Source organism: Carassius auratus, unplaced genomic scaffold (assembly GCF_003368295.1).
Source record: "Carassius auratus strain Wakin unplaced genomic scaffold, ASM336829v1 scaf_tig00215781, whole genome shotgun sequence".
Lineage (NCBI taxonomy): Eukaryota > Metazoa > Chordata > Actinopteri > Cypriniformes > Cyprinidae > Carassius > Carassius auratus.
In genome coordinates this window covers 30,805-53,254 of record NW_020528242.1, presented here as the reverse complement: position 1 = coordinate 53,254, position 22,450 = coordinate 30,805, and the positions used below count along the sequence as shown (strand labels likewise).

The following is a 22,450-nucleotide window of genomic DNA, read 5'->3' as shown; positions in this document are numbered from 1 at the left end:
AGACAGCAGTGTCCTCAGGAGACAGCAGTGTCTCTTTCCTACACTAATTCAACTGCTGTTGCCTCCATCTTTGCTCTTGAGAAATAATTGATGGCCAGGCCATCTACAATCTTCTAGGTCCTATCTTGAAGAAAAAGACCAATATCTTACAGTGGTGGCTAAAATCCTTCTTACTTTAGTTGAGCTTGATAAATAGATGTAAATGTGAATTTAATCTAAGTATTTTGAGTGTAAGGAACAGATATCAGGCATAGATTTGGGGAATGCTTCATGACAAACCTTAATTGAAACAGGGAATGAGTAAATAAGGTCCTCCTCAGCAGGGGCGTCGCTAGGCCCTTTTTAGGGGGGCTTCAGCCCCCCTAAACTTATGCCCAGCCCCCCTAAAAAATTATTTGATTAATTAATTAGTGATCGCTTCAGTCCCCTTTAAAAACTCATTTGAGACGGTGGCAAGCTGCATCAAGTTCCGGCTCCTCCCCTTATCTGAGTCTGCATGGATTCAGCGCGTTTTTCAATCCACAGGGGCGCCGAGCAGAGCGAACATCAGAGAGTACAAGGTGTGTGCGTGTGTGTGTGTGTTCTCGCATCCAATACCAGTACGTCTTCGCTGCTTTCACTTTCAGCCTTTATCACAGTGTGACAGATGTTTTTTCTTCCAACAAAAATGAAGCGATTAACACCCATGAAAACATTCTTTAGAAAACGATCATGATTTATTTTAATTTACTTTTTGAAATTGAAAACATATTATTGTGTATTTCGGCATTACATTATGCAGCCATGCAAAATAAATTATTACCACATCATTGTCTGAAAGCACTAAATGGCACAGAGAGAGAAACATCATGTGGAGTTATTTTGTTTTCTATTATTAAACATAATTTTATATTAAGTAATAATTAATCATTAGTGTATCATGATACATATATTAGAGTAAGAGTAAAGGGATCTGTTATTTTTTTTTATTTATTTTTTTAAGTAATTGAGTTATAGAAGTGGCAAATTGATAATGATTTTATTTTTAATAAATAGAAATAAATATAGAACAGATTAAACATATTGCCAATAGACAATTACATTAATACATGTTTTGTCTATATTCTTAATGAATATTAGCTGGTTAGTTAAATGATTTGAAATGAAATAAATGTTCAGGGGCTGACTTGATGTATAACCAACCGTATTGTTGATTATAAAGGCTAAAAAGCTAAAAATTAATAATAATACTAATACTAATAATAATAATAATAATAAAATATAATAATTTATATTTCATTACAGATGGATATACAACATTTTTTTTGTCGTGCGGGAGTAGGTCTGCAAATGAGCAACAGTCAGGTGAGAATAGAACAGACAGCCTCACACACACACACACACACACACAATACCACTGTGTTCCCAAGATTCATTGCAGTCATTGAACCCTTATGTTGTTTTAATTTTCTGCCAATTTCCACTTACATTTCATAAGAAAAAGGAGTGGTATCATCAAAGGATAAACATGAATGTCCTAATACTGAATCAGGAAGTCTTTATTGTAAAAAAAATAAAATAAAATAAAAAATATCTACATTCCCAATTCAAAATTTTCCATTGACTGGTCACATGTAAAAAACTGTATTAGTTTTTTTTACAGTGTTGTATATGGCTCAGTCAGTACTCCTACTCCCATATATGTAATACAGGGAATACAATGGAATAGTGGACTGCAATAAGGTTAGTAGTATACAACCCTACCCTAATAGTAAAATAATATTTTTTAATCATACCCTTATTGGGGGCTGAGCCCCCCTAAAATCAAAATCTTAGAATCGCCCCTGCTCCTCAGGAACTCCATAAGGGTTTCCAGTGGAATAGACACCCATAGAGAAGAACTCACCCTATAAAATAAACACATAAGCAGTTCAAAACAAATGAGCAGTTCGTCATAAATCTTTACAGCATCAGTCCAAATAAAGTTGTTGCCTTGTGTACAGTATGGCAACATTCATTAGCAATCCTTTCGTATTATGCAATCTTCATATTGCACATAAAATTACTTGTAGATTAATAATTAATCTATGGTGTTTATGTGTGGATAAAAATAAATAAAATTAATGAACAAATTATGTTATTACACAGTAATTGTTCATTTCTATTGCATATTCCTTGGGTTTTCAGTTACATGGAGTCCCAACATGCTTCTTCAGGACATTTTAATCAGTGAACTGTTTCACCAGTCTAGGGCATCTTTTTTTCATTGTGTCTTCAGTGTTCTTTATTTTACTTCAAGCCTCCGTTCGTCAAAATTGGCTTGAATGTACAAAATTCGAGTAGAAATCTGATAAGGGATTCCTCCACACTTGATGCAATAAAATATCTACAGAAACACTTCACAACTCTTCCGGGGGGCCTCAGCAATTAAATGGCTAAGTTTATAAAATACTTAAATATTAAATTAATTACTTTACAATTAATACATTGATATTATACAATTAATACAATTGATAAATAAAAAAAATTAATTAAAAATTATAATGCAAAATCAAGATATAAACCTAAATCATGTTTTTCCCCCATCAATAACTATTGATTTTACTGAAGAACCACTAATCTACTGAGAAAACAATGGATATTTTAACTAATACAGAGATGTGATATTGGTCTCAGAACAGTCTAAAACCAATGTCTTTGTGAATTGTGAAGAACCCCTAAAACGTTGACCTCAGTAGGGCCTGTCCAGATGTCTCTCATGTGGTCACAGATGGCCTTGACGGCTGACACGGCACTGGAGAGCTTCCTGGCTTTAATGACTGCAGCACCACGCTGCTGCTCTGTCTGAGAAACAGAGGGGAAGAGTGGAATAACCACAGGAAAATTATGTTCATATCACCCATCAGTAGTCATATGCAAAGTATATTAAGAATGTTTCTACAGCAAACCTATCTATCTTAATAATTATTGTCATACACATGAATGCTAATAAACAAGGTTTCACCTTTGCAGTAGTGTGGCACAGTAAATAGGCCAACAGTGACCTCTACAGGAAGACGAAGACACAGCAGACAGCACTTACAGAAAGGCATCGTCCTTCACTGCATCAAAGGCAGTCACGTCCTTCCCCTGCACATTCACCTTGCAGTGGTGGATGTCAGGGTATTGTGTAGATGAATGATTTCCCCAGATGACCATATTCTTCACACTTTTTGCTGAAATGCCACAACACATTGCCACCTAGAGGACACATTGTGTGTTACAAGGTAGTGTAAAATTTGGCCATAGATTGAACCATTTCACCTCTTTGCATTGTGTTTCATTATAGTGGGCCATCCAGCAAAGGGGTGTTTTACCTGAAAGCAAGCCCTGTTGTGATCCAGACGCATCAGACAGGAGAAATTACCTTTGGGGATGGATGGGGCAGGAATCAGACAGTTAGTGTTGGCTGGGTAACCAACAACTAGAACCTGCTAATTAAATTGTATTGCCTTTAAAACATTAAAAACATATTTGCTTCACTTCATTATACTTGCTTTTAATTAGGTCAAGGTCATTGGCCTGTTATTCACCTTGACTGTTTTCTTTGCATACTTGTCAAGCGCCTCCCCCGGGACTTAGAGATGGTGACGTTTGCCTTCAGTAGGTCTTTTCTCTCCATACCCTCTCTCCTTGGCATGGAGCCCACCAGGATGGCAACATCCAAATCCTTGAATGCAACGTCAGCTTTATCGGTGGGGATGACCTCTGCAACAAAAGGCACAGACAGTGGCATTAAAATTGATGGAGGGTAAACAACACCAGCAACATCAGGGAGTCACAAGATAACACACCAAGAAGGGTTTTTAGAAGAAACTCAGAAATAAAGAACTTGTGTAATGTGAAAGACTGGCTGACTGGTTTTTATATATAAATTAATTAAATACATTGTGTTATGAAAACATCACACAAAAAAAAAGTATTTTAATATATCAGCTATTGTAATAGTGTGTTAATTTTAAACAAATCTTTCATTAAATGTGAATTTGTGAAATAATAATTGTAAAATAAATGTATGGTTTAAATTAAGTATTTAAATGTATGTATATATAAAATAATTAAAATATGCATTTATTCAAATAAAAATATGTAGGAAAGAAAAATATGAATGTCATTAATATAAAGACATAATGCAAATATAAATTAAATATGCATTTCACCTTGTTTGTTTTTATATTTCCCATACAGTATGAGCCTCCAGAATTTTTGGTTGTGTGGCCTCCAGAATGTTTGGTTGTTGGTTCCATGCACTTGACATGTCACATACTGTCAACCTTCCCATATCATCCTCCATTTGTATGGTAAATTTAATGTAGTTGTACAGCGCAAAACAATGGGTGGTTTAAGTAGAATTTTCTCTCTCTCTTGTATCACCCGGAAAATCGAAATTTAACGGCGTCAGATTTCTTCTTCCACCTTTTGGACTGGTTCAGCTGCCCGGATAGGGTTCCCTGTTGTCAGCTTGTACCAAATTATATACTGGCTTGTGGTTTTAGGAGTAAAGATGATTTCACAAGGGTTTGGAATAGATTAGTATAAGCCTACTGGACATGTGGTCTGTGTCATCAATAGTACATATTCATTATTATGATCTGTTAGTTTGAGACTTTAACAAGGACAGTGATATAAATATGACATATGAATCAGAAACTAAGGTTATCAGAACTGTTATACCTTATATCCCCACTTAACCTATTTATACAAATTTATGAGACCATATTTCCGCATTCTAAAAAGTATTTTCAGTTAGGATAATTGTCAGTTTATTCAAAGTCTAGTACTAACAAAGTCATTTATGAAATTGATATGCAAGCTTAACTCTTTCAGAAAATACAGTCAAAAGCAGCCTGACCCTATCCATTGACTCACAGTATTTCTTATGATGGATGTATTTCGCTGTCTCGTATGTTGAGAGGGTGATATAGGGCCTCTGTATCAGTTCAGTGCTGTAAGAACTTTTGCTCTGGATGAGACAGATGATCTTCCTACTGCATTTTACATGAACTCATTACAGGCTCATTACAAACCTTATGAGGATAATGTTGCTTCCTCATGAGAAGTTCATAGAATAACTCCAAACACACACACACACACACACACACACACACACACACACACACACACACACACACACACACACACACACACAAAACAGAGGAGATTTCAAGCTTTCAGTTTATTAGTGCTTTTTAATTGTTCAACAATTGCATTCAGGTTGCTGGATATAGTTTTCTCCACTCAATTATATTTGTAATAGAATATCATATACAGGATATTTTATAAGATTGTTAAAAATTTCTCTTTCTTTCTCATTCCCTCAGGCTCTTTCATTCACACTGTGTATTGTGAGACTGGTGTTTAATAACACCTTTCTTTTTCTGTGAAGAAAAGTTGAGTGTGATACACCTACACTATTTAAAACATTTTTTTTTTTAATTCTGAAATAAAAAAAATTTGTCAGATACTGTAGTAATTTTACATTACGCTAATGGACAAGAGATATTGTAGTAGCTACTAATGTTGAATAAAATATAATTAAATAATAGGTATCAACAATTAAATAATTAAAATAAAATTGATTATATACACATTGGCATTAATATATAATATGCAATTAATGTATAAGATTGCTTTGGAAAATGTGTTTAACCTTTAAATCATATAACCTTTGCTCTTAACCATAACAGGATTGTCACACCAGTGAATACAGCTTTGAAAAACTTTAATAGCACAGTATCACATTGCACACTGTGAAGACTGAAATTCTAGAATAATCCAGACCTGCTTCAGCAGGCCCCCGTTACAGACCTTAATCTGTGCTAGACATTAGTTAACTCTTTCGATGTCAAGCTATTTAAAATGAAAATATAATCAGTCAAATTAAATTATAAATAAAAGATGAAGCAGCATTAAGTCTGATCAACCGCCTACATTTTTGTTTTGTACCCTATAAAAAGCAGGGGATTTTTTGAAGCACTAATTATTATCAATTATTATGTTTTTTTATTGTTATTCATTTTATTGATATTTGAGCCAAAGGTTATTCAGTACTCTAAGTTCAGATAAATAATGAGTTAACAGATTTCAGACATCTCTTTGTGTTTTAAAAAGTCATGTCTCAGCTGTCATGTTTCAGATGGTGTCCCTGATTCACTGCACCTCTATCAATTCATGCTCTAGTGACTTTCTGTGCTGTTTTTCACAGATTTTGCGTACCTCTATTGTTCATCTGGAAATGTTTGTTATTGTGTCTTATATACATGCTGTACCTGGAGACATGGATATGCATGGTCTGTGCAGAGATGGAAAACCAGAATAATACATGTGAGGGATTTGAGAACATCTGCACTCTCTGACCTCATCAAACTATGCCTCTGAATAGAGAGATGCACTGTGAGATGTGTTATATTTTCAGTGCCTGAGTGAGCAAAGAAAAGAGTGAACCAACCCCCCCCCCCCCAAAATTTCTTTTTTATAAATATATATACATTTTGTTTGGGTGAGAGAGCGTAAACTCTTTCATTATATATCAGACGAGCTACATAACTTTTTGGACTGTGAAGTGAGATATATTTGACTTTTTATTTATTTAATGTATATTCTGTCCATACCTGTGCCAATTATCTGAATATTATGAAATAAATTTAAAAGTCAATTAACAACATTTATTCAGCAAGGATGCATTAGATTGATTCTGTTACAAGAATTTCCACACACAAAATAAATATTTTTTTAATAAAATAATGTGGGTTTGTTTTCTGTATTTTTTATCAAATGTATGCAGCCTTGGTGAGCATAGGAGACATAAAAAAACAATAGTAAAATTTTATTTTTTTATTTTTTTTTCTTTTTCTGTGCAGTGGCATTTTTTACCCATGTACAGTTGGTTTCGGCAAGGTCATGGCACCTAAATTCACTGAATGGTATCACTGCTCCATACATGTTGATGTTTTTTTGTGTGTTCAACCACGGTAGTAATGTCAGAACTGGCATTATAGCACCATGAAAGTGCCAAGTATTGTGTAATACGTGGACATTTTTTTAATCCTTGTTGATTGGATTAAGATTCACATACCCTTATTTTTGTTTCTGAATTGTTTCGAACCTCTATATCACAATGATCTGCTTTAGTCAAAGGTGGTTGTATCTGTTAGTGATCTGGTACTGTCTGTCAGTGACTCACTAAAACCCTTTACCAGATGACTATGATCTCTTTTCCATTGTCTGTTAGCAAAATCCATCTTGATAATATGATGTTAAGTTACGTGAGAACTCTGATGTCCATCTTTTAGATGTTTACTTGCATTCTCATGAGCTTATTTCTTGCCATGATTTAAGATTATTTGTCTGATATGTATTATGAACGTTAGGTGTCAGTGCAGCACTAGTTTTGCATAATTTCTATAACAAACATAAATGCAAGCAAATAATAAACAAGAAGCACCTAAAAGAAGTTTGAATCTTTGAATCAATGAATGGTTTCATGTTGATTTCTCTCATTTAACTCATGCTTGTTTGGATTTTGAAGGCACTACATTTAGTTCAAGGTAGTTGAAACCTGATTGGAAGCAATTAAGCGAGTGTTCTTTAGTTTCTCCTCTAGGGGTTTTAAAGACAGACACATTTCAAGTTGTCAGATTGTTTCACAAATGTACAGCTGGGTTCTGCTGGCTCGTGATCATTCTAAGTGCTTTATGATTTAGCTTCAACAACAAATCCCTCGGGAATATTTACTCTTGAAGATTTTTTCAACCTCAGACTTCCCCATGCCTGTCAACTACACACTCTGTCAGCCTCAAACTTTCCCATGTCTGGCAGCCACACACTCACGCTTCACCTGCTTATAAAGCAGCCCCTCCCTCCACCTGTCAATCACCTGTCTTTCCATGAGATTTCCATTTTGAAATCTAAGCCCTTAATTTGACAGCACGGATAATGTGCCTTTTCCTTAGCATAAGGGTACATTTGTTGTTTACGCAACAATAATGTAAAATAAAATGAGATGAAATATACATTTAAAAAATATATTTTACGTTATACATGATGTTTTGTTAAATTGTTAATTATGTTTTGTTTTTTTATGTGTTCATACACAAACCAATACACATATATATATATGACAGCCTTTGCTATTAGCAAAACAATTAACTAAAAATAAATAAAATATTATAAATTATTTGATAAAATATTTTAATATATTATTATATGGCTAGATAAACTTAAGTGTCAAGCAGGTTTTGTTGTGTTTGTTGTGTTCTGCATATAATTAAGCAAGAACTCTCGTTAACAAATATTAACTAACATTATTAATTTATTAATTAAATATTTCAAAAGTGTTAATTAACACATGTTAATTTTAACTTAAAATGTTGATTTTGAAAAATACAAAAAGGTAATTGTCATCTTGTATTTTAGTTTCTTAATGTGACAATTTATAATATTTATTTATGTATATATAATATATGCATTGTATATGTAAATTGATGCATGTTAAATAACAGTCTAAAACAGATTAATCTAGGTCACATTGTGATTAACTGATAAGACTGGTGAAGTGGCACTTGATGAAATGACTCTCATATATTGTAGTTCCCTCTTCATTGCAGTGGAGGGAGCTGATGGGCCACACAAGAGCCACATTAGTGTTTCATTGTGCAGTGCTCTCTGGCTCATGTCTTTTTTTGGTGTTTGGTTGCTTGCTTGCTTGAACAATGCTCTTCTTAGAGTCCTACACATCCACTGCACTCATCTAAAGTGTGAATCATTGCTTTGGGGATCAGAGTGCTGTTCAAGTCGGCCTCTGTTGTTGTTGTTTTTTTGTAGCTGTCCAGCATCAAAACATTTAGCATTAATTCAAATCCCTTAAACTGGACAGGCAGTTCTGGCCTTCACACTCTCTTGCACAATGCTGAGAAATGGAGAAACCAAAGGACAGTGGGCATCCTGGACCGGCTCCTAAGTTTGAGGTTTGTTTTTATGTTAGCGTCTCTCTCAATCAGTGTAGGGATTAGGCCTGTAGTTTTTGAGACCTAAGTTACCGTACAGATGTTAGCTGAGATAGCGTTGTCACACCAACCACAGTCTATGGTCTGTATTGACGGGCTGGTTGGATCCTTCAAAAAAAGCTTTCATACATGTATGCAGGTGTGTTTTTGTTTGTCTGTGTGTGTGTGTGTGTGTGTGTGTGTGTGTGTGTGTGTTTGTATGGTTTGGGGTGAGTCCGGTGTCATTTGTCAGACAAAAAAATCTATCTACATGATAGTCAAGTGCAAACAGTTTAGACATTTTCAGTGTTTGCTTAATCTTGACCTTCTTTTAGTGCAAAAAAATATAACCATCAAAGTTTTTGCTTATTTAGCAGTGTTGAAGTGTTAAGCTCAAATGTCTCTTTTCTGTTTGTATAGACAGTGCCTGGCTGTATAGGAGTTGACAAGTTAATGCTACAAAACAATGGTCCGTTTGCCTTTGAAACTCTTAAACCAGAAGTTGAAAAGTAACAGTGCTTCAGGGATTTTTACTTTCCATGACAAAATTTTGAACAAACAAAGTTACCAATATGGTGAATAACTATTTTTGGCAGCACTTTCATGTGTGTATAAAATGTATAAAAAAAGTTTTTTTTCCTATATTTTAAGTGTTTTCATGACTATATACTTGCACTGTTCAAAAAATTTTTTGAAATAGACTAATACTTTTATTCTGCAAAGATGCATTAAATTGATTATATTTCAAATAAATGTTTTCTATTCATCAAAAACCTGAAATGTTTTTATATCATGGTTTCCTCAAAAATATTAAGCTGCATATAAATAAAAGAGAACCAAATCAACATACTGTATCAGAATTATTTCTGAAGGATCATGTGACACTCAAGCCTGGAGGAATGGCTGCTGAACATTTTTTCACAGTGTTAAGATCAAATAAATGCTGTCTTTGTGAGCATAAGAGTAAATCATTAGAAAATGTTTAAATTGTATATGTCTGTAAAAAAAAAAAAAAGGTTTTACTTGTCAGAAAAATTAACCTTGTTTTAAGGATGTGTAGAATTTTTTCCTTTTGAAAAATACAGAATTAAGAATTTAGTTGTTAGACTCTACACGTGTTTTCTGGGAATAAATAGTGATGTTGTGTCACTGAGAAACATACAAACATTAGCACTAATGCTGTTCTTTAAATACACAGATCTCACGTCATTGTGCTGTAATTTGCAGCAGAGGCTTGACACATTCTCATGAAATATTTAGTCCACGTCATCAGCACTGGCTCTTAGTCACACAAATGATTGGTGAGAACCGCCTTTAGTTTGTCAGGAGAAGATGATGTCTGAAATACGAGCTCTCTAAGGAACATTTTAATACTTCAACTGCTGCTGAAAACTCTCTGAGGTCTGATTCCGACCCTGAAGGCCCCTGTTTGGGAAAGCTGATATTGGATCTGACAAGACAGGGCTTGACACAACAGTGCACTTCCCTGCTATTGTGTCCACTTCCCTGCGGCCAGCCGCCTGCGTTTGAGGATTTCCCTATATAAAGAGGAAGAGGAGAGACATGTATGTGTTCACTATCATTCAAATACAACATGCAGGAGCCGTGGACAGAATAGCAGGGAGTGTGTGAACTGGGTTTAACATGGAGTGGGCATCCCATTAGAATCAAAGTTATTGTGTTTGTTTGTAGAGGGGCACTTGGGCCTATGTGTTTTGTGCATGCATGGCTGATCCCTCTGGCTGCTTGTCAGATGGAGCCGCTCCAGGTGCTGGAGAATTCGGCATTCCGAGTCCAACCCAGAATTCCTGTTCCGCCTGCTCTCTCTGTTCCTCCTCACCCAGTCACAGACTCACATGATGATGCTCAACCTCAAAGGTCAGAGGTTACCCTGGAAAAGCCGACATTTGTTTTAAATTGAAAATAACTTTGTGTCTCGTCTCTGTCAGCAGTGATGGCTTTAGGGGTCAGAAAGAGGGCAAGACTCTTATCCAGAATGCCAAAAACACCTGGAGAAAAAGATAACATTTCATTGCAAGTAGTTCTTCGATTGTCAGCGCAGTCTGTGTGAATTGTGCATTGGTACTAATCAAACAAGCTGTACTTTAAGGTTTTATTTTTTATTTTTTTATACATCCAAACCAGCCTGACACAGCAACATTTGCTCCACCAATGGCCTGGGTTTGGGGTGGGACTATCTTTTTGTTTGGCGAAATGGCATATGTTGAAAACATTTAGAAAGTTTTTTTTCAGTTCTTTTCAGTGACAGAAATTATACATAACATTTATAGCATTTTAATTATATTAAAAAGTCTATTATATTATATTTTTGAATGACAAAAGTATATTTATACATACAGACTGAATTAAATGGTACATTTTGAATTTAATCAAATTATTTTATATATATTTGATCATTATTATTAGTTATATTATATTATTATTATTATTATTATATCATTAAATTTATCATTTTATTATTATTAATTTTAAGTTTCATAAAAAACTCTCTGTGATTTTTGTCCTCTGTGTGGTCTGATGGAGAAATAACTTTGAGAGGTCTAAATGAGGTCGATAATTTTGGATGTCTCCCTGAAGAAAAGAAGAGAGTGAGGGAAAAGCACGAGAGGAAGGGCAGGTGTGTGCTGTGCACTGGCCACCATGTCAACGTTTGCCTTTCTGGATTGACAGGTTGTCATTTTTTTGTGACAGCGTCCTGGAGACTATCCGTGATGAGCTGCTGTGAAGTCTGCAACATTCTCCTGACCTTTCGGAGGCTCGAAACGTTCCGAGGTCTTCTCCTTCCACGCATCCTTGTCAAGGGGCCAAACCGCAAAACGTCAGGGGATGAATGCTGGCAGGGACATTAAAGAAAGTAAATCCAACAACAAAAACAAAGACACGGACACACTGACACCTGTCTCTCTCACTCCTGTCTCACCAATAACCATACTGGACACTGATAGACAGGCTTCTAGAACTGTTCTCCCGTCGTTTAGCGGCTCCTTGCGGTTTTTTGTTGATGCTTACTCACCTTTGGTCACCAGAATTTATTTTGCAAACGAACTCTCGCCTGTGTTTGAAAGTCACTGAAAAAGCCCCAACAGTATTCAGACAAAAAAAAAGATCCCTGCCATTTCTTAAATGACATAAAATTCCTCGGCTCTGAGTAGTGTGACCCAGCCTTGTGCCCCCACTGTTTAGCTTTCTGCTCCAAGTCTCTGTGTAAACAACTGCTTAAAAGGTATCGCTCCCTTTTTCTCTCCTCTGTTCTTATTGTAGTCCTCTTTCTCCTGATCATTTTGCTCTAATGACGTTTACAGATGTACTTAGACCTCCTTGTGTGTGTTTTAGTCTCAGGTTATTACCACCCATGTTTACGGCTATGCTAAAAAGAATCCCATTACGCTTGGCATGTCGGGATAGAAGAATTCAAATCAAAGCTCGCGTAAAGCTGTCTTTATCTATGTGTTTAGTAACTTAAGACAGCCGGCCTGCACATTCAATTTTAAAACCCTCATATGCTCAATCATAGAACTAGGTTATAGGTTGTGGGCATTGAATTGACACAAACACTCACCCACGGACACACATTGGCTTGCTAAATGAAGTAACCATGAATTTTGGTCAATTTGACTGAAGGGCTTGGATCAACTTTGCTCAGATTTAGAGAAAATAGTGTGATGGAAACAATCAACTCAGTTTGTATTAAATTAGCAGTATTAAAATCTATTTAAAATTCTACATTTCTAAAGTATTAAAAGTCATCAAACTTTGAAACAACACTGTATTGTAGTAAATATATTAAAATGTTCAATGTTAATGAAGCACAATTGTGAATGTAATATATAACAGTTAAGAGTCAGGGCTTTTGAATGAATCTGTTGAATAAATGATTCGATGAATCAAGACAGTACCAGTCTCAGCCTCGGACATCACACCCACTTACCGGCTACGCGAGACTAAGATAGTCCCTGCATCCCAGTTTGCATATCATCCCCCCCTAAATAGTATTCAAGATTACTACTTGCAAATACTGTTGGGCATTTATGCAAATTGGGATGCAGGGAGTTTTTTTCCAGGGAGTTTCTATATATATATATATATATATATATATATATATAATGAATGGGCTGAATCAATGAGTCAATTACTCATTCTTAAAGAGATTTACTTGTTACCACCTACTGACAAACAGGATGACCTGCTCAAAAAGTCACAAAAAAATCCCTACCACTATTGCATGCACACACACACACACACACACACACACACACACACACACACACACAAAGTATTTGCTTACATCAAACAAAGCAGCATTTATTTGATAACATTCACAGTAAAAGCAATACTTTTGTGAAATATTAATTTAAAAATTATTAAAAGATAACTTTTTTTCTCTATTAATTTATTTTAAATTGTAATTGATTTCTTTGATGCCAAAGATAGTTTTTCAGCTGCCATTACTTCAGTCTTAAGTGTCACATGATCCTTCAGAAATCATACTAATATGCTGATTTCCTATGATTATCAATGTTGCTGTGCTGCTTTTTTTCTATTTACAGTGATTTTTTGTGTGTGCTGCTAGTTTAACTCTACAAGAACATGGCACAGAATCAGAAACCATCTATCCAAACCTGCTGACACGTGCTCTCTCTCTCTTTCTTTCTCTTCCTCCCTCCCTCTCTACAGTTCTCCTCCTCTTTTTAACCCACCTCTTCATGAAGAGAAGCTGGTAAATAGTATCAGTTACTGCCGCTAACTCTTGTTTGAGATTGAGAGTGCTGGCAATTCCTGTACATGTTTATGTCGATCTTATCTGTCTCAAACCCTTTTTTCCCCTCTGTCTGAACTTTTCAACTCTTGAACTCGCACTCCTGCTCTCTGACAACAATTAGAGTAGATTTTTCCTTTGCATCCCTTCGGGATCTCGTTTTTCACAGTTGTTCATTCTTTCTCCTCTCATTTGACAGACAGACAGACCTGCCCCCTGGCCATGTCACTCACGCTGCCCAACTTCATTTACGGCCCTGATTGACACCTCTTACACATGGGCATTCACACACACAGATATACTGTAAATGTCTTCTCACATGAATAGTATTAGCTTTACCTCATTTTGAGCTGCTTGTCTGTCAGTCGCTATTATTTGCCTGCTGAATGTGAATATAGGGAATAGAGGTCTCTCAGAGACACTCAGGCTGCGTGTGTGTGTGTGTGTGTGCCATGGCGCCACTCTGTCCTTGTGTCTCTTCAATGGCACCTTCATGTTACATAGTGTAGCCACATGTTGTCTGTCACACTTGACTTGTCTCTCATGTTATGAGGACCTGAGAAAGTGGAGGAGAGAAATAGATGAGTGGACTGATATGATACAGTATAAATTGTATGACGCTATGGTATTTCAACCGCTGAAAGCAGACAGATGGGAATATATAGATTAATTCAGTTCTTTTCTCTGCTTGCATATGGTGCTTCTGGTGTGTTGTCTTTTGAGCTGAGGTCTTTTTATGGAAATGTATGAAATATCCCTACATGGAAAGCCAGCTGGGTCTTTCCTGTCATGAAAAAAGTATATTTAAGCATTTCTATAAAAGGCTGTAGGAGATTTTTTAAACTATGATCTTGTCAAGATCAGGCAATTCAACTTCATTCATTTTAGCTTGACTATTTACAAAATAAAATCCATACATTAATCAACATTTTGAAAGATGGTAAACAATTTTTTTTTACCAAAAGTATCACTTTGTGAAGGATGATTCACCAGACTTTTTTTTTTTTTTTTTTTAAATAAAACTTGCCAGAAAAAAGTGCATTTTGAAATATAAAAAATAATAATGAAATGACATAATAATGAAATGTTAAAGCTGTTGTTTTAAACATAAAGCTGTTTTTGTCATGGTCCTGACTTGGTCTACCAGTCCTAACCAGCTTGGCCAAAAATATCTATCCATCAGTACTTGGTCTCAGACTTGGCAAAATCTTCCTGCAGAGTTTATTGTTCCAGTCAGATTCTCTCTTGAATGTTATGATGGACTTTACTCCCAGCCCTTTGCCTTCTCTCTCTTTCTCCTCCTCTCTGTTTATTGGGCCACTTATCACTCTTATGGAGATCACTTCCTCTCTCTCTCTCCACATCATCTTTATTCTCCTCTTGTCTTATCACCCTCCCTACAGCACTCCTGGGAATCCTCCAGTATCCCATCATGCCCTTCTGTAATCTGTGACACCTATTTGTCAGCACATCTACTTGTATGTTTGACTTCCCCGTTTCCCTTTCGTTCCTCTCTCCCAAAGTGTTTTCCATTGTTTTGTGTCTCTTCAATGTTAATGATGATGGCTGTGGCCAGGCTGTGCCCTAGAGGACTCTGATAAGAGCTGCTGCCTTTTCTGTTTTCGTTTGGTTGTACTGTTTTATATTTTCACTTCAGTAACTTCACGTTGAGATACAGAGGAGAGAAAGGAAAAACGGAGGTGGTAGTGCTGAAACGGAGTCAACACACAAAAAGAAATAACAAAATTATATTATGTTTATATACTTATATATAAAACATTATAACCCTAAAAATCACTATTTTCTCTATAGACAGAAAGAAACATTGTCAGTGCTAAAGCTCAACACAAGCCTGCTATCTTTGCGTGTGGTGTTTGAAACCTAATAACATGTACTAAAAACACAGCAAGTGTCAGGAAAAGGTTGCTATGATTTTCTGAAAGGGAGAGTGAAAGGTTGATGGGTTAAGATGCAATTAAAATGCTTTTGAGGGGTGTTTGAGGGGCTACAATTCTTCACCTGGGACACTTTTACTTGTGTCTGTGACTGAAGAGAGTTCTGAAGAGAGAGGGAGAGAGGAAAGTCAAGGACATGTCTGCTTTTCCCTAACTCGTCTCCTGAAATCAGCAGGTGCATCTCTCTCCACTCTCCGTTATGACCCTGGATAGGGGCACGGGGTCACCAGAGGTCAATCACTTGCTGATGATTTTCTTTCTCTCTTTCCGCTGCAGTCAGCTAAACTCTGCGGTGGTTATCTGTGCTCTGCACGTGAATTCACCGGCCTGACCTTTTTAATTTTGTCTGACATTTTTTATTATTCAATTTGCCCTGTGTTCTGGTACATCGCTAAGGTCCTGTTGCTTTGAAAAAATTCAAATGAAATAGAATAAAAAAATTGCTTGATTGCATTAAATGAATCGAGCGCTGGTGGTGAGGATGATAATTGACTACGAAGGGCAGAACTAAAGGTACAGTTAAAGCGAGAGTGCCATAAATGAGGAATGATAAATTTAATCTGGGCCTGATTAAATAAGCGAAAAGAGGAACAACGTCTCTTTGGGGTCGACCACTGGGCAAACAGAAAGATTGCCTGATGGATTCATCCTTTGCTCAGGTTGAATATTAATGTGAAAATGTGTGTTTTCGAGAGAGAAAGAGAGGGAGAGAGTACTGATAAGACTTTGATAAAGATTCGTTTTCCCAGGGATTTAATTATGTTGCCTTTTAAATCCGAGTAGGACCTGAGGGCTAGATGCTCCCTGTCCTTGTTGTAAAACATTCTTTGACTTTAATGTTCACCTGCTTTGACAAATCTAATGTGTAATTTAGAGACTTACGGCAAACATACAGTCATTTTCAGTGATTGAAATGCACTTGAGCACATTGTGAGACACATTGTCGATTCTGATGAATTTGTCAAGGATTGATTTTACCCAAAGTTTGTAAATACTGTCCACATATGATCCAGTTCTCTATTCGGTCACACTGTGAACTATTCCTTTAATATAAATGTCTTAATGGGGAAGTAGTGGCCTAATGGTTAGAGTCGGACTCGCAATCGAAGGGTTATGAGTTCGAGTCTCGGGCTGGCAGGAATTGTAGGTGGGGGAAGTGAATGTACAACGCTCTCTCCACCCTCAATACAACGACTGAGGTGCCCTTGAGCAATGCACCGAACTCCAACTTCTCCCAGGGCGCCACAGAATAAATGGCTGCCCACTGCTCCGGGTGTGTGTTCACTGCTGTGTGTGTGCACTTTGGATGGGTTAAAAGCAGAGCACAAATTCTTAGTATAGGTCACAATATATGGCTGTATGGTACGTCACTTTTTCACTTTCACTAACTGTCACTGTCAAGTACAGAACAACAAAAAGTAGTAACAGGGCAGATAGAAAAAGCCCTTTATACATTGTAATAACTGTTTTTATTGTGATGTGCACGTTTGATTGGTTTGGCTGATTGACTAAGGTCAAAGTCTCAACTGCTGTTTTTCTGTTTCCTTTGAAAAGATCACAGTTAATTCTGACTGTGTTCCTCTGCTCAGGATAAGAGGTAGTTTGACTGCTGCTCAGTTTGGTTCCTGTATGTCTCCATGTGTAGGAACAGCTACAGACTTGAATTGCTCTTATAGGAATTTACTAAATATAAAATTATCCTAAACATTTGTTTATGTGTTCATTTAAGTTACAATATGTTGTAGTTTGTTGATAATGGATTTTGCTGTTGATAGTTAGGTTAAAGGGATATTTCACCCAAAAAATGAAGATTTTGTTTATCTGCTTACCCCCAGGGCATCCAAGATGTAGGTGACTTTGTTTCTTCAGTAGAACATAAATGGTGATGTTTAAAACAAACTGTTGCAGTCTGTCAGTCTTATAATTGGTGTGAATGGGAATCACGGCTAAAAAAAAAATACATTTAACACATTTAGTTTAAAACATAAACAAAACAAAAAAACATACACAAACAAAACCAAATTATATCCTAGGTTTTTTTTTTTTTTTTTTACCTCTGATTCATTCCAATGCCTTATCTGTCTGAACTGTATAAGCGCCTCCTCTGCAATGGTTTGTTTTTAAAATTTCTGTTTGTGTTCTACTGAAAAAAACAAAGTCACCTACATCTTGGATGCCCTGGGGTTAAGCAGATAAATATCAAATTTTCATTTTTGGGTGAATTATCCCTTTAAAGGGTTAGTTCACCCAAAAATCTAAATTATGTCACTAATGACTCACCCTCATGTCGTTCCAATCCCGTAAGACCTCCGTTCATCTTCGGGACACAGTTTAAGATATTTTAGATTTAGTCTGAGAGCTCTCAGTCCCTCCATTGAAACTGTGTGTACGGTATACTGTCCATGTCCAGAAAGGTAAGAAAAACTTCATCAAAGTAGTCCATGTGACATCAGAGGGTCAGTTAGAATATTTTGAAACATCGAAAATATATTTGGGTCCAAAAATAGCAAAAACTATGACTTTATTCAGCATTGTCTTCTCTTCCGGGTCTGTTGTGAGACCGTTCAAAACACTGCAGTTTAGTGATATCCGGTTCGCGAATGAATCATTCGATGTAACCGGATATTTTTGAACCAGTTCAAAACCAAATCGAACTGAATCGTTTGAAACGGTTCGCGTCTGCAATACGCATAAATCCACAAAGGACTTAAGCTGTTAACTTTTTTAATGTGGCTGAAACTCCCTCTGAGTTCAAACACTGACTAAACTGCTGTGAAGAGAGAACTGAAGATGAACACCGAGCCGAGCCAGATAACGAACAAAAGATTGACTCGTTCTCGAGAACATCCTGAACAGAACATCCTTGTTGGAGTTCCAAGCTGAGGTTTGTGCGCAATTGCAATCTTAGTTTAAATACTAATACTACTAATATAAAATATCTGACTTACTTAAAATTTAGGGTGAATATTTAAACTTTTTTTTAAATATAAAATTTAAAATTATATATATATATTAAGATGATATTTTGATACTATGTGACTATGATCTCTATCTTTAGAGGCCTATCATGGGCACACTAGCTTTTGGACAAGCTACAATTTAGGTCTAAGTTCAAACACTGAAGGTGACCTGCTAACAATTTTTGGAGGTCTTGTGATTCTTCCCAAAGAAAGGAAAATAGACTTTAAAAAAATGTGGGGGGGGGTCTACTCTGCCTTACATACACACCATAGACACAGAAGAGGACTGTCACAGGCAGATGATGCACTTGTCAGATTTCTCAAAGGAATACTTAAGTGTTTTTCACACATTAAAACACACACACACACACAAACACACGTTTCTCTCTTTCCACTGAGCTGGCTGGTCTCAATGAGATGACCTTGGTGCAGAAAAAAGGAGAACCAGAATTGCAAATGCAGATTTAATTGCATGCGCTGCACAAAAACTGTCTCTTTCTCCACAAACTGCTAACATACACACACCTGAAACAAAGCAGCGAAACAATTACTAGGAACTCTCAGACAGCCAATTAAACAATCAATCACAATATCTGGAAAAAGCCATTTCAAAAACACTCAACGCTGAACAACTTGAAGCTGTGCTTTAATGTCTGGAGTAGAGGGATTGTGTTTGTCCCACTGGCTGACCTCTCTTTTGTTCTTACCCAGATCAGTAAATACTGCTTCTTAATTTGCTAGCGCACAGAACAATGAAAGCCCATTAATGCATGCAAATGTACGGCCACTTCAGCAGCTTGACACAGCCGGCCGGCGCTGCTGTGTTCATGATACTGTGGCATCTGCAGCGTAGCACACTGGGACGTGCCCGATGACACCGTGAACAAGCGCGCGGGGAGCACTGGGCCTCCGGTGAGTGCCAGGAAGGGAGTGTGCGCTGTGTTTTGATAAGCAGTTTCACTAATTTGCCATTCAGGTCATTCTCATGTCTTAATTTGGGTGGAACAATGAGACCAATTGTCTCTTTTGTTTCATTCTAAGTGCTTCTCCGGACTCTGTTGTGAATAGCAGCCTTGCGTCACCCTGATGTCAAAAATAAAGATGCAGTTCTGTCTCATTTTCTAGCTTATCATGGCCATTTTGAGACTGGGTCATCAAAAATTATTCTTCCGCCTGACTGTCTATCTCCAGTGTGAATTGAAGCTTCTTCCCTCTGTGGAGAAATTGGGTTTCTGTCAGGGGAGAGAGAAAGAGCTGACTTGCTCTAAAAGCTAGTGAGAAGATGAAAGAATCCTCTTATGTCAGTAAACTTGTTAAGAGGCTGTGCTGGAGACAGCGTTTTCCCAACACTTTTTTTTTTTTTTTGGTTTAGCGTTATTTTATGTTTGTGGTAAATTTTATTTATTTATTTATTTAGGAAAGTGGTAGAATTTTTTGCCCCTCTCTCTTTCTCCCTCTCCCCCTCTGTTAGCCCAGGCCTCGAGATAAGACTTGGCATGCTCAGCGCTAACCCTGTGACACAGACAGAAAGCAGAGAGGCTGCTCTTCCTTCAATATGACATTAGATTTAATTTTTTCTGCAACCTTTAGCCATCCAAACAGGTCACATGGATGGATAGACATCTGGACCAAGGATATTTGAAAGTTTTTCGATCTCAGTCAAACTCCATGTTTCTGCTGAAGCTTCGCTATAGCTATCAGTTCACATGCATTATGGTCTTTATACGGGTGTTGCAGGTTTGTGTCTGGCCTGTGACATTCTCCAATCTCATTGTGATTCTCTATCACTTAATGCTGAATGTTTTTACTTTTTGCTACATTAAGAAATTATTTAATTAATATTTGTGATATCTCGTATCTCATTTGTTTTTACTGTAGCAAACATTTTTGCCTTTAATTCAATAATTCAAAACTTTTAGGATTTAAGCATGGCTGTGGAAGCCCTGTCCTCTCATTTCTCAGCATTTTTCAACAACTAAAAATTTTCAATATTAGCCTAAAAGCTAATTTAGGTTACTTTTACTTTATTTTATTTACTTTGGATAGAAATTGGAAGGTACCAATTTTAAAATTTTATCTGAAACCTATAAGCCGTAATTATATTCATTCCACTGGTAAATTACATATTTATATACTGCTTGTTTAAAAATAAATTCAAAATAAAAATAATTGTTTTAAATGTTAATTGAATTTACTGTAGGTGTCACGACGTTTATATTGTGCAGTATGAAAAATTATTATGAGATTTTCTAAAGATTACATTTGAGTGTTATTAAATTATTAGTGTTTTTAGAGATTCACTTTAGGTGAGTGTTAGATGATAGCAAAGGTAATATAAATGAATAGGAAATGAGCATGAACAATATTAAATAATCAATATCGACCAGTGCAATACATGAAAAAAATCTTAACATCAGCTGATATTGTGGTATTAATATATTGTGCATCCTTAAATTTGCGAAATGCATAAATGTTACTCTAATTAAGTATCTAAAGTAAATAGTATGCAACATAAGATGCAGCTGCTACCTAATGAAGAGAAAAATAAGAATAAAAAAACCTGCGTCTTCCTTTCCTGTGATGTCGATTTTTAGACATGTCCTATTGTCTGTAGTTGACTGGATACTAATATTTGTGTAGGAATTAATATACTGTTCTTTTTGAATGCCATCTGTCTGAGAAAGAATAAGTGTGTTGTGGCTTACTAGTCCAGGGAGTTGTCAGTCTGTGTGTGTGTGTGTGTGTCGAGGAGACCGAGGTGTGTTCACCTTGTTGAGACGTGCAGAGGTGTTCCACACTGGGCTGACACCTGGCACAGAGCTCTGGCTCAAACCCAGAAACACAGCAGGAGCGAGTGTGTGTGTTTGAAGAAAACAGAGAGTGTGTGAGTGGTGTCATAGTCTGGTGTGTGTGCCAGCATGTTGTGTCAGTAAGCACCCTTGAGAAGCATATGTTTATCTGTGTAGAGGATTCATCCTTTTTCATTTCCTTTAAGTTGATGTGTCTTTTTGAATGTGTATGAACTCCTCTTTTTTTTATTGTGTGTGGACCGAAAGTGCCAAAAACTAGTTATAGTCTGAAAACAGTCCTCCCTATCTCTGCAGCTCTTTGAGGTATCTGTGGTGATAGGAAACACAGGGCTCTTGTTGCATATCTCTGCTACTGTTCTGACTGCCTTTCCTCTTCCTCACTGGCTCTCTCCCAGTTTGGACAGGCTCCTGTTTGAGTTCGATCAGATGTCATTCTACCTGTAGGAGTTGTATTTGTGGTCCTTCAGGAACAGCCTGCAAGTCACAGGTATTTAAAACATACATAACTTCTCTCTTTCACACATTTGGCTGCCTATTATAGGTGTATTCCTGCTATATTCATTTTGCTGTCTTCTTTGCTTCTCATTAAATGCACCCATATGCCTTGTCTTGTGTAATAACCAATATTAGTTCTTTCAGTGGCGGTTAAATTGCTGTGTGTCACATTTATGTTGGTCATTATTTCACCAGCAGATGCCAGAGACGTTCTGTCTCCTAATAATTAAATTTATAGCACCCTTAATTATAGCTTTTAAGAGGCAGTTTGTGATAAATAATGATAAAATAATTTAATTAACTGTGATAAAACGCACAACATTGAATTTGTCGTCCTGTTCCTTCTGTTCTTTAATGGTGCTTTAATAGTTCGAATCCTCACATCGTAACCTTTTTTGCATGTTTGTTCTTTCTTCACTCTTTGATCTTTCTTCTTGGCTCTTCTGGTGTA

At 36.5% G+C, this 22,450-nt stretch overlaps 2 pseudogenes; one reads left to right on the top strand and one right to left on the bottom strand.

Annotated features, from left to right (window-relative positions):
- Positions 1–14: 14 nt before the first annotated feature.
- Positions 15–3,754, bottom strand: LOC113095758 (malate dehydrogenase, cytoplasmic-like; annotated as a pseudogene).
- A 5,179-nt stretch (positions 3,755–8,933) lies between these two features.
- The window catches only part of LOC113095738 (WD repeat-containing and planar cell polarity effector protein fritz homolog), a 42,770-nt pseudogene continuing 29,253 nt past the window's right edge, over positions 8,934–22,450 (top strand).